General features: G+C 41.5%; 1 pseudogene; it reads left to right on the plus strand.

Moving 5' to 3' along the window:
• Positions 1-8,164: 8,164 nt before the first annotated feature.
• LOC119733078 lies at positions 8,165-15,283 on the plus strand (annotated as a pseudogene).
• Positions 15,284-18,905: the final 3,622 nt, after the last annotated feature.

Here is an 18,905-nt window from a genome sequence, read left to right on the forward strand (position 1 = left end):
AATCAATGTATCAATAAATAAATAGCTGAAATTTTCTTTAGCAAAAGACTTATCTTAAGGCTTTCTCCAAACCAAGATGGCCAGGGCTGTTTTGGTCACATAGCAAATACATGTACAATGGTTGATTTTTCTGAAATTATTAAACCAGACTCTGACTTCTGATGGTCCTTTGATTTATAATTGTATTTAAAGCCTGTTTCATTTATAAAATGTGGTCTTTCTTACAAGTAGAAGGTTATTTAAGTGACGTACATGTACATGGTTCACCACAGGAGATCCAGAGGGTTAGGGGGATAGCGCCCATTATTTTTTTTTTTTTTACATGTGTTAGTTTGCTTTGTTTGAAGGGGCATGTCTTGTCTGCTTTCCTGTTTCTCCTGCTGGTTACATGTACCGGTATTTATTTACTCTAAAGACACCTCAATTTTGGGCACCCCCCTCGCTTTCATTAATGATGAGTTGGTTCCACCACTGCATTATAAACCTTCAAAATAATTGCATTATTGTATGCTGCCAAATAACAAGTTAGATTACAGTGAAATATTTTTAGGAGAGGGACTGTGGTGATGTCTACCAGATGAGAAAACAAAGGGTCATGTGCTGTGTTACCCAATTGCCAATATACATAAAACATATTATTTAACTCTAAAATCTCCTTGGTCAGATTGACCCAGAATCTGAATCAAAATTTGCTCAGTCCTTTTCTGGGAAAAAAAACACATTTCGGTCAAATAACCGAGAAACCTGTCTTTCTTTTTTTACTCCAAAGGGGTCATTTATGACCGAGAAACTTGTCTTTGTTCACTCCAAAGGGGTCATTTATAACTCAAAAAGGGGTAAATTTTTGACCCGGAAAAGGACTGAGCAGATTTGGATTCAGATTGCGTGTCAGTCTGACCCAGGAGTTTCTAGAGTGTAGGATGTGACAAGCTATAGTGCCGTAGTTTTGAAATTGGAAGTGCCAACGCAAGGCCTCAAACCGGATAATGTGGGTTTTTAGCATACATACATGTACATAACATTGGCAAACTTTGACGAAGTGTAACAAAAACAACTGCAGCAGATTTGATGGAGAACTTCTAACATAGTGTTTGTGATGTACTGAACACCATATATGTGCATTAAAAAAGTAGACCCAGTGTTGCTGGAACGGAACTCATTTTACAGCCGGTTTTGAGTTTCAGCTGATGGCCTAATAGGCATTGTTGTACATTGTGTCACTGAATTAATGCATCAAATTTGAAAACTGAAGTTTAAAGGAACAAAACAAAACATATGACCTTCAGAACCTCGTTCAATCCATTTACGGCCTTTAAGATACAATTTGCGCTACTTAGCCTTTACACCATGTAATCTACATCAAGACAAAATCAATTCCGTTGACCTCAAAATAAGATAATGAATCATTATTTGTGTTTTTTTTAATCCTAAGCGGAGATATCCATGATTGCCATGCCTTTTACACAGGCTAGTCACCAACAGTCAGATTACATAACAAGCAAGTACTGTGACTAGTCAAAAGCAGGAAAGAAGTAGGCACATCCGGCTCATCAATCACCTACAGTCAAAGCATAGCTGTATCAAGTCACATAAACAGTCACAGCCAGTCAATCCTGCTTTATGTAGGCTTGGGGCTCTTAACTGTTGAAAACAGTTACTTGATTGGTTTTGACTGAATAATAACTTTGCACAGAATGCATGTTTGCATAGGAGGGATAATTGTAGCGCTTCGTAGCCTTTACACCATGTAGTCTACATCAAGACCAAAATAATTCCGTCCTCAAAGGTTATGGCAACCTGCCAACAAATGAAAATTTAGAAATGTGAAGGTTCATTTGAATCTTAAAATAGACGCAGTACGAGAAGCGGAGCAGGCATACCAGGGCCTTGGGAATTAACCACAAATTAAAACCTCCATTTGATTTCCTTTCAAAATCATGCAGAAGTCGTTTATAATGTCAAGACTAAAATATATACTTGAAAAAAATGCGTTCCTGTTCCGTTCCTATTTCGCGGACTAATTTGGGAAAAGCAACATGGAACCGTGGAATTCGTCACATAATGCCGATATACCCCACCTCGAAAAATACATAGAAATTCCGTTTTAGTTGTAAAAAAAATGTAACCAAACTGTGCATGCAAAACTGTGAAACAAAAACAAAAATAATTAGGGGCCACAATGTAATAAAATACGTTATGATGTAATGTACCTTAGAACGCTGCAGTTCCCTTCCCTCCTGCAGTCCAACAAATACCCGTACTTTATAGGTTTCCCGCCCAATTTTGCAAATTCGTCATTCAGCCATATGCAGGATGAATGGTCATTCTATTTCACGAAGTTTCACTGAGTTGGATACGAAGACGGTGATAATTGCAGTATTAAGAGCATCGATTTCGTTTCATTGTGTTCAAATAAGTGTGTGGCAAGGGCGGCAGAACTGGGGGGGGGGGGGAGGGGGGAGGGGGGGAGGGGGGGAGGGGGGGCGGGGGCACCCCCCCCACCTCGATTTTCCGAGGCAAACAAAAATGCCCCTCTTGTGGTAATAAATGTGCCCCCTCGAGATAAAAACAAAACTGCCCCTCAAACGCACACATGAAGGCATTATGATCGCGCTTAAAATTGTCTCCTATCTCGCCATAGCAATACTAAAATTGTGCCCCTCTCGAAATTTGCCATCAGAAACAATACTGCTTCTCTTGCGATAACTTATCGAAATGGAAAACTGCCCCTCGAAAGCACAATTAATGCCCCGCTCGCAACATAAAAACTGTGCCCCTCTCAAGATGGAAAACTGGCCTTTAAAGAAAATATTAGTGCTCCTCACGCGAATATTGGTCACTGAACTGGCCATCAAAAGCATCAGTGCCCCTCTCACCGCAAACAAAATGTCCCTTTGCATAGTCAGATTCAAGGGCGGACCCAGAAAGGTTACTGCCGGGGTGTGCCGGACGGGCCCTCTGGCAGTATTTCTCCTATACATTTTTAAAAGTGTATATCAATGTTGTTAGTAAATTTTGTTCCGGGTAACATGTATTCCTTGTAATGTGAACGAACATATTTTCACAATGTTCTCCTCTTTCACACCGACGGAAGGTGCCTTTTTTCCTGAGTAAGTGCCTCTTTTTGGTGATCCCCCGCCCCCTTTGAAGAGCGTTTCGTCGCCGCTGGCGTATGGTCAAATTTCATTCGTGCAAAATTTTTGTATTCGTGTGCTGGTTTTCGATGTCGCACCGAGTAGGCCTATGCGAATTTTATTTCATTTTTTCCAGAAAATTACTTTCACTTAAATAAGACGTATACGAGTTGTATTACCTGTTTGCTTATGATATTCTGAAAATCTTTAAACTGTTACTAAATTTAACAGAGTATGAACATGCTTGCCCGTTTTATGCGAATTTGGAGAAACATTTCGTCTGATTGGAAGGAGTTGCAAAATTGGACGTGAAGACATCCATTTGGTAAGTGTGACGTCATTTCAACTTAAACCACGCCCACTACACACAGAGTAGCATTGAAAATCACTGGAACCATTGGAACCGGAAGTAATACGGTGGCGTGTTTAGCCAATGAGCGCCAGTAATCAGTGGTGCGTGCGCGCGCGTGTATGACCAGAGAGCTACGCAGTCACTAGCGATCTGGATAGCCAATGCTCCTCATTTCGTGTGAACATTAATGATCCCGATCTTCACAGTTGCTGAGCATGGGTGATGAACTATTGAAAATAGTTTGGTTGTTGGGAAGTTCGAGAAAAAAAAATACCTAAAAATCCCCGTTGTTTGTTTCTCACCACGCAAAGTGGGGCGGGGAGAGAGAGGCAGTAGTCCCATCACCTCTCTCTCGGAAATGTTTGTTTTGATATCATCAGGTAAAACTTCCCCATAAAATGCTGTTGACAGGATGTGTTTTCAACGACGTTCGGAGTATTGTGACTGAGCACTCTATAGTGTGTCACAGAAGGAAGTTGGCACTAGAACAAAATAAACAAGGTGAGAGTTTAAAATGACAACAACCGTGACTTTAGAAAATTTCTGATAATCTAGAAAATAGTATAAAAGCCCAATGTAAGCGTTGACAGTTATGTTTCATCAGAGTTGAAAAATCAAACATGAGGTTAAACAACCTTCAAGGCAACGGTATCAAAGGTGAGTTTGCAATTATTGTTTTGGAAAGTTAAGCAAACTTTTTTTTAATGCGTGTTCAGGGGAGATATCACAGGCAATCTCATTCAAAAACTGTCTTTAGAATGCTCACGAATGTTGAACGATGGATGCGAAACACAAGGGCGGATCCAGGGAGGGGGGGGCCAAAGGGGGCCATGCCCCCCCCCAAAAAAAAAATGAAACCATTGTTGGGTTTTTTTGTGTGACATTGCAATAAAGGCAGGCAATGAGTACACCACCAATTTTTCCTCAAAAAACAGTGGTTAAAGTGGTCAGAAATTGCCTCAGATCGCACCACAGAGAATCTACAATCCAAAAAAAATTCGGGGCCCTTAAGTGGACCCGAACCCCACGCCGTAATTTTTTTGACCCACTTTTAGGGGGGACCAACATTTTTTTTGCCCCCCCCAAAAAAATTGTGTTCTGGATCCGCCCTTGGCGAACCAGCAAATCTCGTGTTTTGCATGACTGTAGCTAATAACGCATGCACTTGTAGTACAACTTAAAACGTTTACGTCATCAATGATATCTTGCCTCAGTGACTCAAACCATAGCTCAAACACATATTGGTGTAATCCAATCGCCACTTGTTAGATACTTCAATGTAGTCACAAGAAGTATAGGCCTATGGATGTAATCAATTTAACAGTGAATAGGCCTATCCCATCTCTTACCTATGGGGGCACCCCCAACCCCGTTCAGCCACTGATGAGACTCATGAGACTATAGGTTTTCCCGGCCAATTTCCTAAAATGTTCATTCATTTCAGAAAATCGTTCATTCATTTTCGTCCGAATTTGAGAATTCCTCTAAACACGAGTTTCATTTTCGCTACCAGAGCATTCGATTCCATTTCTGTTCAATCAATGAAGGGATTGCGCAGCACCTTTCGCTTATGTTCATTCAGATTCGTTTACAAGACTTCTGATCCGCGTTTAGAGGGCGATTTCAAACACTCACCATTCTATTTCACATTTAGTTTAATGTTTTGTGATGTAATCTGCTAGTAGTTTGAATGAGAAAAACGTAGTTTTGATTGCACATTCACGAAATTGTATTCCAGAATTCTGCTCGAAAATGTAAGCTTGCGTAAAGGTAACGTAATTTGCCATCTGTTTATCAAAACCCAATGCACGGACAATGAAAACTATTGAACTTTCGTTGAATTGAAATGGGATTAAAGAGGTGCATTCATGTTCAAACAAACATGAATCACCAAGTTTCAGAAGTGACTGAACATTTTAGGAATTTCGACAGGAAAACCTATATTAAAATGGGCCCAAAAAATGGAATTCTAAAATTCTGAAATGTATTCTCAAATTGCCTTAGCATTTGCAGAAGAAAGCATCATAGATTTCACTATTTATTTTTCCTGGGTGGGGGGCAGAACCCAACCACCAACCACAGTAAAGCTTTCAATTATACCCCCCCCCCCCATCAACCCCCGTATCAAACAAAAGTATTGTTGATGTTCCCTAACATTAATTCTCGCCCTTAGGCCTAGTGCCTTGCTAGAGCATCTTTCCCCTTAGATTTCACAGTCAGTGGCGTGTAGCCAGGAATTTTTCAGTGGGGGGGGGGGGGGCTGGAACATTTCATGGGGGGTGTCATGTAGATCAATGATATTTGTTTTAGAAACTCAAAATCTCAGTGGGGGGGGGGGGGGGCAACTGTTTGGGGCGACAAGGTTTCAGGGGGGGGGGGCCGTGGCTGCGCCACTGTTTACAGTTATTCCGGCACTGAGTCGATTTGGGACCGGGTTGACTTGGGACCGAGTCGACCCTGGGACCGAGTTGACCTGGGACCGAGGTGACTTGGGACCAAGTTGACCTGGGACCGAGTTGACTCGGTCGAGTTGGTTTTGAACCATATAGTTATTAAATATAACTCTATAAATGGAACCGAGTTGATTCGAAACCTTTTGAACTTCCCAAGACAGGCATGCATGGAGCTACCCCTTGAATTGTAGGTCAACTCACCCCTGGCCGACTCGCCCCATTGCCAACTCGCCCCATTGCCAATTCGATCCCTGACTAACTCGCCCCTTGCAAACTCGCCCCTGTAGCCGACTTGCCCAGACCCTCACTAACTCTTCTCTCCCCAACCCGCGCCCTCTCCAACTCGCCCCCTGACAAATTCGCCCTCTTAGTAGGGAGTCCGCTGGTTTGGTCCTCGTATGGTGTATAATTGAACCTCTCAATAGGTTACTCTATTTTGTTTTAATCTGGAAATATTCAGTTGGTAAGGCCCTATAGTATTCTCTTCATGTGTATAATATGATCCTTTTTGTCTATGATAAGGTATGGTCAGGCCTAAACATTCACCTCTGTGTTAATGAATTTGGGAATTCTACCCGACGACAAGATATGATTTTCAGGAATATCCATCCATAAAGTAACTTAATGAACAAATGTAAAATAATTACTGCAATAAATTAGCAACTCATAAATACCTAAGACAGTTTACCCATTGCCATTGGTCGAGAGCCCGTCACGTGGCCGGTCTTAAACGGATGATTAAAGACCGGCTGGCTGGTCTTAAACACTTTTCCAGTGTCACATAAAATCCGGACTCCTCTTAAATTCAGTGCCTTTTACCGTTTTATTGGTAGAACGCATACTAGTTATTTTTTTTTTTAAATATAACTCTATGGTTGAACGTTTACAATCCTCACGTAGGCATGCGCAATACTACAGTCATTGCACCAATCTCCATACGCGCGAGCTGGACACTCCATTATATAATGGGTGTTTCGAAAAACATGAACAGAAATTGTTGAACAAAATCTTGGATATGTTAAATGTTGACTTGTCTTGTATCGGACCGAAAACGTTTGGGGGTTTTTTGACCTAAATTTGTAAATGGGAATAAAAATTGTCGGTATTAAACACTATGTTAGAACGGTTGGAGTCTGGAATGCTGATACATGTAATTACCCTTGCCTTCGGTTCGGGTAATTACCAGCATCCAGACTTAAACCCGTCTAAAACAGAGTGCTTATAACCTCCCAAACACATATTTGTTCCAATATTAATTACCAATTATTGTATGCTTGGGTACAAAAAGGACAAGAACGAAAGACATACGTCACAAATCCACTATTGGTTGGCCAACGGTTCTCGATCGGAACTTGCTCGTTGTTTTTGTGGGTTGTTTTCAGCCGATAAACTTCGGATCACAGTGACATCTGCCGGAATTTCCCTGACATAAAGACAACACGAGACTCCGTCCCAGGCACTTGCCACTATATAGTTCCGGGTTCTTTTTCAGTTGTTGACCAGCCTAACCTGTGAATATGTTACAGCTTCCAGGTCAACAGGATCGATTTCTAACCATACAATGCAGAAATGAACTTCAACGTACATTAAGTTTTTTTCCCGTTTAAACATACAAACTGAAAATTCGCACGCGGTGTGAGGTCCTATTCTGTTTTCCTTATTTTCTAAAAAGGCTATTTTCGTGATCAGAATGATCCCAATGTTAGATCAAACAGGATGCCCCCCCCCCCCATAAAAAAAAGTAAAGACACTTTCACTTGGAGATTTTTTGTGTGTGTCTTTTTTTTGCTGTTATTTATTTTATTCATATTATTAATTTCCTTTAGGGAAATACCAAAATAGATAAAGACCATCTTTTGCTAGACACCAATATTTTAGCAAAATTTAGGTCTTTAAACTGGGAGCACATTTATATGACATTTGTCCCTGTTTGGAGAAATTATTATGATTAGTGAAAACAATATTAGCTCGAGCCACACATTGTGATTGTCTTGGTTTATAAGCCCTTAAATTATATTTTATGGTTTGCGAGAAATAAAAAGAGATAATTTGTTCTCTCAGCTTCTTTTTCAGGTATTTTTAATACCTACATTTTAATTAATATCGACTCCTTAACTCCTTTGCCAAGTGATTCTCTATCTTTAACCAAGATCATTGTTACGTTTGACGGGACGTCACTGGGTATGGGGTTAATGGTGGGAGGTTAGTTCGTGACAAATATAAGTATGTCATTTGACTCCAAACATAATGATTCGGCTTTTACAACAACAGTAAAACTCGGGAGATCACTAAGCCTCCCGAGAGTTCGAGACGACAATGACGTCAAACCAGACGAGAACGCCGAGCCTCACCCAGGACATCGGTACTACACACCTCAACCCGACCGTAAGAAGCCTCAGTTGCCCCCGAAGCCTGGAGTCCCAGCACCAAGCAAGACCACCATCTCCCCTCGGATCCACGAGCCTGATGCTAAGCACGACACTATAGAATCCCCGGCAGAGGCTGCGAGACACGATGAGGACACCAAGGAGGCAGAGGACCGAGAAAATGCCACGGTGCCCAACGGAAACATGCCGGCTGACAAGCAAGCTAGATCCCGGAACTCTGCACGGCTTACGGCGTTACGAGCAGCGAGTACCTTGGAGCCGCTCACGCCTAGAAGGAAAGCACCCATCCAGCCTCCGCTTGGAAAGAGACGGACGTCGGACACACAGATACAAGTCATTGAGCAGCTGATGAAGAGGAACGAGTCTTTAAATCCTAATACCTCAGCTTCGTTAAAGCGAAGTTCCGGTAAGGTTTCTTGTATAATATTCTCTCTTAACTTAAAAAAACAAATCCACACGGGGAAGCTCACAAAGTTCAACTTCGACTTACGTGTTAATTAAAATGAACTTTTCGCCAGTTTGTTGAATGCAGTTTGGAAAATTAGAGATGATGAAAGTGAATGTGGTCTTGCGTTGTTGTATATGAACCACATAGCAGCCGTTACTGGGTGTCTTTTGCTCATTTGAACCAGTTTGTTCTCAAGAATCTTGGTAACTTCTTCTTAATTTGTGCAGCGAATAGGGAAATTGTGTGAAGTATATATATAGATCCATTTCATCAGGGTTACGGTTAAACATGTTTTATTTGTCCCCAGGTAACAAGGTATCCAGGTCTGCAAGTAGCGCAGGTCATCTTTCTGCTTCCCCGGAACGACGAAGCCGACCTCAGTTCCTTACTCCACAACCAACTCGCCGTAAATTCAACCTCATCGACCGGACGCCTTCCGTCAGCGACGGGTCGCCGATTGGACCCGTAGCTCGCCTGGCTCTAAAAACCAAACACGTCGCTTCCCAAAACAGCTGGAACTCCGCCCACAGTTCGGATCTGTCACCCTCATCAAGCCCTCACACCCCCGTCAGCCCCTTAGCAGCGCCTGCATTCAAAGCTACAAAGATGACCTCCCAAAGCAGTGCAGACTCCGGACAAAGCACTGAATCGTCCCCGTCTCCTACTCCTCATACCCCAGTAAGTCCCCTAGCCCTCCCTTCCTTCAAGATCAGGAAGCTTAACTCCCAGCAAAGTTCGGATTCCGGTCTTAGCCCTGACCTATCTTCCTCGCCAAGTCCTCATACCCCTGTAAGCCCGCTAGCAGCACCAGCATTCAGCGGATGTATGCGGCAGAGCGTCCGGCCTGCTCCACCGGTGCCTGACTCGCAACAGAGAAACTTTGACTTTCATCAGTGGAAAGGACCAGATAAGGAGAAACAATGGACGAAGCCAGAGAAGTCACACACTGGAACCAAAGATGGTAGTTCTGAAAGTATTGCAGACAACCGCAGCGTCTACAGTGATCATCCGTCTACCTTCACTAATTCACCCAGTCCTCCTCCGACATGGCAGAGGCCACAACTTCGACGTGGACGCAGCTCAAAAACCTCGCGAGGATCCTTCAAGAGCATGCTGGCTAGCAACGAGGTAAGCTAAAATGCTTAAGATTCCATATAGAGGCAAATTACCTCAATACTCATTTTCTTGTTTTACCTGGTGAAGGGTGCAAACTTACGTTGGGAGAAGTTTTGCGGAATATACGATGTCCAGTGACTAACTCTTCAAAAAGATGTGAATCTGAGAAGAGACACAAATGTGTTAAACTTCGGTGAACATTCGCCTTATGTTTTCCGAATGAGCATGCATGCATGCATAAGTGAAAAATGTCACGCCATTCTTTATTTTACACAAGAAATACGAGTACAATTGCTGGGTTTTCAAGCAAGCACCCTGAATTTTTAACTGGTGATATTTTTGTCTACGGGAGAGAGTAAACATATTCATTCGGCTCTCAATAATAACTTACTAAAAAGATGGGTCGTGATCTGTGCATTAGTGTCGCTACATATTAAACGAGTCTTTCGTACTGAAATAAATATCATTTACGAAAATAAATTTTCTTTTCTTTTTCTTTAATGTTTCCTTCCTCTAAGTTTCTCAACGACATTTTCCTGAGTGACCGTAAATCCCACCATAAGCTGAAGGGCATCGTGGGCGCTTTAGCCGGTCTGGTTCTCGGGTGCTGTTTGTTCCTCGGTGTCTACTACGGTTTGGAGTACAGCCTCATCGCTTCTATCGTCATCACCGTGGTTGCCACGATTATCATGTGTCTCTCTCTCGCGTTTACTGGTGAGGCTAGTGTTAACAAGTGGTCTTATCTAATAGGCCCATGATGGGCTGTGAGGGTGCTGTAAAGAATGTGTTTTGCAATTCAACACTTTTCTTAAAACGTTCATGTTATCAGTTTGTAAACATGTTTAAATAGTTAGTATGTTTAGAGCGATTGAACTTTGATGTAAATAACTAGATACATAGGCCTAAAAAAACACACAATTTTACAAAGTGATAGCAAGATCGTGTTAAATTGCTAAACACAGTTTTACAGTGTTGCTTGAACAACGCAAGTGAAGACCCCAGTTAGACCATTGGGTTTTACCACTGTAATAATGCTCAAAAGAGGAACAGGAAAGTCTAGAATTGAAAGTATTCACCTTCTTTACTGTCTAATTTGTACCCTTTTACTATTTCAAACCAGAGTAGTGCCCAGACTTTGATAGTCCGAAAATTTGGGACTCTAAATACTGTGTATGAGAGTTCCAAAACTTAAGGTACTGGAAACATGCAATACAAGAAAATAGACTGGCACCTGAAACAACCAGTCCAACGCCGATTTAGTACTGCACAATCAACTGCGCCAAAAGAAACATGTGGCAAGAACCTGGAACTGGCCTCTATTTCTACACTTTTCTCCATAGTCAGCCACCAGCCTAATGACATTGAATGAAAAGGTGCAGTTTTTTTCAAACAGTTGGACCATGGTTGGAAATGTGCCAGTCTAGTCTTTAGCCTCATTTTGAAATTGACTTCCCTCTCATGTGCAGAATATTGAAGAGATGTCTCCTTTAAAAATTGATTTGAGTCTGCAAACTTGGTTCATCAATCGAATCACATTTATTTCCTCTTCATGACAGAAATAAAAAAAACAATGTAAGCATTTAAACGAAATTTAAAGGCCACTATGGGTGGCAAAACCTTTAAGGCATAGCTTGTATCAGGCATGCCATTACACAAAACAGACGAATAATAACAGAAAAAGATAACAATTACACACATGGTTGGTGAAATACTGAGGATCGTTTCTTTGCTCAATGGAATTTTTGGAGAAAATTGCTTGCTGAAGAGTGAGTAAAAGTTGGACTGATTAAGTTTTGCACGTTTCAGAGCACTCCAGGTCCCAGTCTGAAACTTTCATAACATCGCTGTTATAAATGGGTGCTTAAGTGCAGAGGGTCCATGCTGGTTTATAACACCAACAGGTATGGAAACCACCTGTAAATGACGTCAGTATCGATGTAGATACTGATTACTGAAATGATGTATTTTGGGTATCTTTATCTAGTTCGAGCTCGCTGTGTTGCAGCTTTGATGGTTCCCACGCTCTGTACATCCAGGGGTAGAGCTGCCTTCCTTGCAGTCATTGTAACGTTACTTCTGACTGGTCCCATCGATAATATCTACACCAACGCAAAAGTGGTATCCGACTCTATGAGTTGTAGCGCAGAGGTAGGTTGTAATGTCCTTTTCAGTTTGACGATCACACCAAATAATTACTAAAATAATTGATGAAGAGAAGGTACAAAACACAGATACAGTGGGACAAATGCGAACAAATTCAAGCTATGTCTTAACTGGTTGATCATGCAAATGCAATACGGGAATGACATTTTTGTTATGTTCATGGCTTGACGGAGATTCACTCATACAATTGTCCCCGTCATTGTTCCCAGTTGGCTAAGAATCAGACCAAACTCATCCGAGACGCAGCCAAGGAGATCTTCGATGTGTATGTCAGGAATCTCATGGACAGCGTGAGGAAACTACAAGACGCGGCCGAGGCCGTACACGACGCCTTCCGACCCGTTGAGAATGCCCTGAATGAATTTGTCCAAATAATTGGGGTAAGTGGACCGCAGCTGACCTGGAGCTAAATTGGATGGAGCTGCTTATAGCAGAAAACATCGCTTGGCAAAACAACCTCAAACAAAATCAGTTGGGAACCATTCAAACAAGCATTAGAAGTCGAATGATATTTTAGCCACTTTTTATCCGTTTTGGCATTTTTGTACGTAGTAATGAATGTGTCGAACAGCTCCAACGACCTTTCCGGACAGAAAAACGTGATATTCCAATGATTTTTAATTTTTAAGCAACCTCACAAGAAATTGCATTTCATCAAAGTAAACCACAAGGGATAATTTATAAGGAACAACCTATCCTTTCTGAGTAGACAGTTGTTTCATTTCCCAGATTTATATTGCATAATATTGTCGGCATCTTGACTTTGGGCGTGTTGCTTAGGTTTATGGGTGCTGAAAAACGTCTAGTGAAAATAGATATTGACAAATCTCCAGTTTAAACCTGATAGTCTGGATTACTCTGGTAAGAGTGCCGGTATAGTATGCCAGAAGTCTCAGGTTCAATGATTAACATCACTCTTGGTCTTAATGTTTTACTTTTCCCAAGAATGCTGGCGAAGCCCTTCGAGCAGCCTCGAGTATGTGCAGGCAGATCATCAATGGGGCGCATAAAGATTGCTCTACGGGTGTTAACAAGGCATACGAAGACTGTAAAGCAGCCTTGGGCCAAGTACCACACATTGGTAAGTCTCTTGCAGCAAATAGAGATCAGTTTTAACAAAAACACACATAGAGTGCCACGGCCTCATGGTTAAGGGCATTGAATTCGTGGTCTGCGGGTAATTCTGCAGGGTGGGTTGAGTCCAGCCTGGGACAAGGGTGCGTGTGCTCTTGGGCAGGGCACTTTGTCACTCATTGCTTCTCCCCACCCAGTAGTAAATGGGTACCTGTGAGGGCAGAGGTGCTTATTGTGATTGAATTAGCTTTCTTGCGCCTAACAGGCGGCATCGGGGAGCTGAGATGGTATTTTGAATGTCTAATTGGCCCAATGATCAGGGGTTATAATAATACTGTAAGCTCTGTGATTTAGTGTACTGATAAGAGCGTTCTTTAAATGCCGATTATTATCGTTATTATTATTTTTGAGATATACAGCTTTGGACTTGAGTTGATGTCTCCAAGACAAGCCGTTCACAAAGGTTAAAAACTGTTTTTGGGGTGTTTTTTAGGTTCAACTGGTATTTCATGAAAATTTGTTGAATACTATGATTGAATACCGGTAGTCATTTGTTTTTCATTATCCAAAAGTAATTACTTGTACCAAAATAGCCACTGATATTCAAAGCTGTCACTCATAATATTTTCCCTCTGTTTTCCCTGAAGATGAAGTTTGCAACATTTTAAACTTCGGTCAGGAAGTTTGTGGTCTTCTGCGTAATGCTGATGGTATATGCGAAGCCCCAACACTGCTCGATGATCTGATTGACACTGCACTCCAAGCGACTCAAGGAGCTCTAGAAGACCTCCGCAGAGTGTTTGACACGGACGTGGCCTTTGAAACCTACTGGGAGAATCGACTCAACCAGAGCCAGCCATTTAAATCCATCCAGGGTGCCATCCAACAGGAGTTGGAGGATTCATTGTCTTTTCTTAATTCGGCCTCCTCCATAGTTGACAAGATCGTTGCCCTGTCTGTATTGTTCCTGCTGTTCCGGTCCTACCAGTATCACAGCAAGTACCGTACCAAAGACCGCTTTGATAACGTCTACGTGACTGAAGAGTTTAAACTCCTGGACGAGAAGAGGCAAGAGTCCGGCCGAGATTCGATACTCCCCCTGAAGAAGTCGGAACGACGCCGTCTGATCGACTTGTCTTCCGTGTTGCTGAGTAAACCAGAGAAGGGTCTGTTTAAGTTGGGTTTGGTGAAGCTCCTTCTTCACGTTGTGATTGCAGCTGTCCTGGTCTTAGCAGACTATGGTCTGTTCTGGTTGCTGTCACTGATTTCCCGGCACGGTAAGGTCAAGTTTGAGATCTCAGGTGGGGGAGGTACAGATCTTACCATCGGTGGTACGGGAGTCCTGTCGCAACTCATTCAGTCTCTCTTTGTGGAAGGGTTTGCTGCCGCCAGCGAATTCAACGTTTCATTGGACACGGAGCACTGCCTTCCGAATCCCAACCCACCAAATGGAACCCTGTCAGTTGGTATCGGGGTTCTGTATCTCATCGCTCTTCTCATGGTGCTATCCCAGGCCTACGCCCTGCGCCTGCGAAGGCGTATTGCCTCGTACTTCTACCCGGAACGGGAGCTGGAGAGAATCAATTTCCTCTACAACCACACCCTGCAGAGGCGACAGAATCTCTTCAAGCTGCTGAAGCAGCGAATTAGGCAGACGAAGCATGAGATGGAAGTAGAGCAAAGGGTCAGCTTCGTAGCTTACCTGTCTGCTAAGTATCCCTGCTGGAGAAAAGTCTTCCGTTTCTTGGGCCAGGAGAAGCGAGTGTGTCTCGGCTGTGCCGATGTGGACAACGGTACATTTCAGTCGTGTGGTAACCCAGACTGCCGTGGGCTGTATTGCCGGGAATGTCTGCATGAAATCGGCAACACATGCACGCTATGTCAGGAGATAGTGTTGGGGATCGGGAGCGAACTGCCCATAGTTGTTGTTGAGAATATAGTTTGAACATTCATACAACTTTTGCTAATTTCAAGAGTACGCACTAAAGTATGCCAGAATACCTGCTTCCTTCAGCATAATACATGTAGCAGCATTTTGGTTGGTTTGGAAAATTCAATAAAATTTAGTTTGAATGAACGATAATTGTTTTAGAAAGGTGCACACAAATAAATTTTCCTAATGTTTAAGTTATTGATAAGACCAAAAAAAAAGTCTCCGGTTTCTGGTATGCGTGCGCGTCGCCGTAGCCATGCGCGTCGGCAAAATGAAAAAGTTTTTTTTTTTCAATAAAACATGATGTCTCAAAAAAAAAAAAAAAAAAAGCCGCGTCGCCGCACCACTTTTTAGACAAGCTCCATACCAGAAACCGGAGACTTTTTTTTAGCCTTAGGCATTATTGATAAAGGGCATGATTGTTACCAGTATACGTGGAATGATACCATTAAGGAGACACGTTATCGTGATTTCTTCGCACGATGGGAGACATCGGTCATTTGGGAGACATGTCTCCCTAATGTCACAGCCCCGCCTTTAGAGGCAACATTTTACAGTCGCAATTAGATTATATCTGTTGCTCGTGGTCTAATTAGAAAACATGCCGAAATTCGTGGAAAAAAAACAAGGGAATATTGGGTTAGGGCACATTTCTATGGGGATGTCTCCCAAATGTCCAATCCAGGGTAATCAGTTTTACTCTCAATAATTTATATGAGGTTATGAAATGTTACGCGGCCCCACGACCTTTTTCCCGTCAATAAGAGCAAATTTTATATTTTAATTAATGCCAAATTGTAGAAAGGTAAGTGTTAAATAATAATGTATTATAAAAAAAAAAAGTAATGCGTAAAAACATTTTCCCTTCACGCATTCATGAATATGCAAACTGCCTTAAAACTGCCAAATCTGCCAGTCGATTACGATGGCTTACATATATTTTGTTATGAAAATAAACGCTATATAATATAAAATTTGGGTGATGTAACTTAAAAAGTGTATATTTAATATTAATGTTATTACTGCCTTTTTAGGAATAACAACTGCCATTCGATTAGAAATGAAATGCCAGTATTGAATTCTCAGGCGGGTTTACTGGTCGTGTTCAGCAAGTTGTATGCAAACCAAAACACCAGCTCAGTGGAATGATTCGACCATTTGTTTTAATTCTTGCAGGAATTAATACAACATGTCACTTAAGTTTTCATTTCGAAATGGTGTGTGGTAATTGTATTTTAACATTTTGAACTCTTTAAGTGTTTCTTTCATTTGTGTCTCTATAGTTATTTTAAGAACAAAATCGATCACTGCTTTCAATCCACAAGATTTAAAGAAATAATATAAATTTTTATAATATTTACATACGGGGTAACCACGGAGATTCGCAGGTTTTGTTGACTACAATAATCCATCGTTTTATCTTTCATCAATTTGATAATGCCGCGCTTTAGAAATGTCATTTAATATATATTTAAAATCATAAATAAATACAACCCACTGCACAATTTCTACAAGTCAAACGTATGTTTTTGAGAAGAACTACTTTCTGTAATGCTAGTTTGAATTAACACATTTGTATGCAGTTTATTTCTTGCAAAAGATATAAATATAGGGCAAAATTGTTGAAATAAAATTAATGCAAAGCCAGACTTTCCCTGGGTTCCCTTATATTAGATTGTGATATTCAAGCATCAATAAAGTTCAGTTTTAGCAGGCCATTCTCAAAGCATTGAGGGCGCTCTATGTCTTCCATGACGTCATGGCAGCACTTCCCCTCACTGCCCTTCCTAACGTACTGATGAGTAACAATCTTTGGTATCCGGGTTGATCTCAAAATAAGACAATCCCATAAACTATTATTTATAATTTTTAAATCCGAAGTGGCGATTTCCAGGATTGCCCTGCCTTTTACACAGGCTATAGTCAGCAACAGTCAGATCATATTTCAAGCAAGTACTGTGACTAATCAAAAACAGGCAAGAAGTAGGCACATCTGGCTAATCACCTGCTGCAGTCAAAGCATAACCGTACCAAGTCACATAAACAGTCACAGCCTTTGAATCCTGCTTTTTGTAAGCTTGGGGCTCTTGGTCCAAAAAAAAGTGTCCGGTTTCTGTTATGCGCGCGCGTCGCCGTAGCCATGCGCGTCGGCAAAATGAAAAAGGTTTTTTTTTCAATAAAACATGATGTCTCAAAACCGCCAAACTCACTGGTTTGACTGGAATCCTGCTGCTGCACAATTTTAACGTGTCTTTAGATGGGGTTATGGTCGAGATTGAGCTTTATGTGGCCTCTCTGGACTCCCATATATTTGCACTAAGTTTAGTCGGGCACCATTTGCAGTCATCAGCCGACATTTGAAGCAAAAAAATCAGGTAAAAAAAAAAGCCGCGTCGCCGCACCACTTTTGGGGCAAGCTCCATACCAGAAACCGGAGACTTTTTTTTTAGTTAATAACTTTTGAAAACAATTACTTGATTGATTTTGACTGAATAATAACTTTGCACAGAATGCATGCTGTGCATAGGAGGGATAAAAATGGTGCTTCTTAGCCTAAATTTGTAGTATACATCAAGACCAAACTAATTCCGTCCTCAAAGGTTATCGCAGCCTACCAAAAAAATAAATGAAGATGAAGAAATGTGAAGGTTCATTCAAATCTGAAAATAGACGCAGTCAGAGAAGCGGGACGTGCAAACCAGGGCCTTGAGAATTAACTGAAAATTAAAACCTCAATTTGATTTCATTTTATTATCATGCTTATTGATTTCTATTGTCAAGCTTAAAATGCTTTAAAGAATGGTTTTCTATCGGTTCCTATTTCAGGGAATAACCCATTGGGAAAGAGCAGTGGCGTAGCCACGGGGGGGGGGGGGGGGTCGTGGGGGGGGGCGACAGCTCCCCATGAAACCTTGTCGTCCCCCCCCCCAGTCGCCCCCCCCCCTTCCACTGAGATTTTGAGTTTCTAAAAAAATTATCATTGATCTACATGACGCCCCCCCCCCATGAAATGTTCCAGCCCCTCCAACGCCCCCCCCCCCCCCCCCCCCCCCCACTGAAAAAATTCCTGGCTACGCCACTGAAAAAGAGCAATATAAAATCATGGCGTTACATAATGATAATCGAAATTCGTCACAAAGTGACAATCAAAACAGTTAAAGGAAAGTAGTAAACCTCACTTCGGAATATGAACAGAGAAACTCCGTTTCAATTTCAAAGAATAGCTAACCAAACTGTGCAGAACTATGGAAAAAATTCTGTTTAGTCCTCATTGTACAGGATGTGTTTTCAATGACGTTTGGAGTTTTGTGACTGAGCACGTCCTATAAACTTTGTCATAGAAGAAAGTTGGCAAAACAAAATAAACGAAGTAAGATTTTAATGACAACAACAGCCGTGACTTTGGAAAGAATGTGATCACCAAGAATATGGCATAAAATAATTGTATGCGTTGACAGTTATGTTTCATCAGAGTTGAAGAATTTAACATGAGGTTATACAATCCTGAAGGCAGCGATATCAAAGGTGAGGTTGCCATTTTCTTTCTCGAAAGTCAAGAAAACTTTTGTTTTCAAAATGTGCAATCCGGGGAGAATATCACAGGCAATATTACTCAAAGACTTGTGTTTTTTTGGTAAGCTATAGATATATTCTCATTCGAGGAGCCCGATGCGCTCGTAAAGTAGTTTACAGTAAAATATACATTGATTATTGAAACGCGCAGCCAATCGTTTACCATTAATTTTCTTCTAAACAATCTGCAACTTTGTCATATAATACCGCTGATAATTTTGGGGAATTCAAATTTCCTTGAAACACTTTGCAATAAAATTTAAAAAACGCCT

The sequence above is a fragment of the Patiria miniata genome, unplaced genomic scaffold, assembly GCF_015706575.1.
Source record: "Patiria miniata isolate m_02_andy unplaced genomic scaffold, ASM1570657v1 HiC_scaffold_1, whole genome shotgun sequence".
Lineage (NCBI taxonomy): Eukaryota > Metazoa > Echinodermata > Asteroidea > Valvatida > Asterinidae > Patiria > Patiria miniata.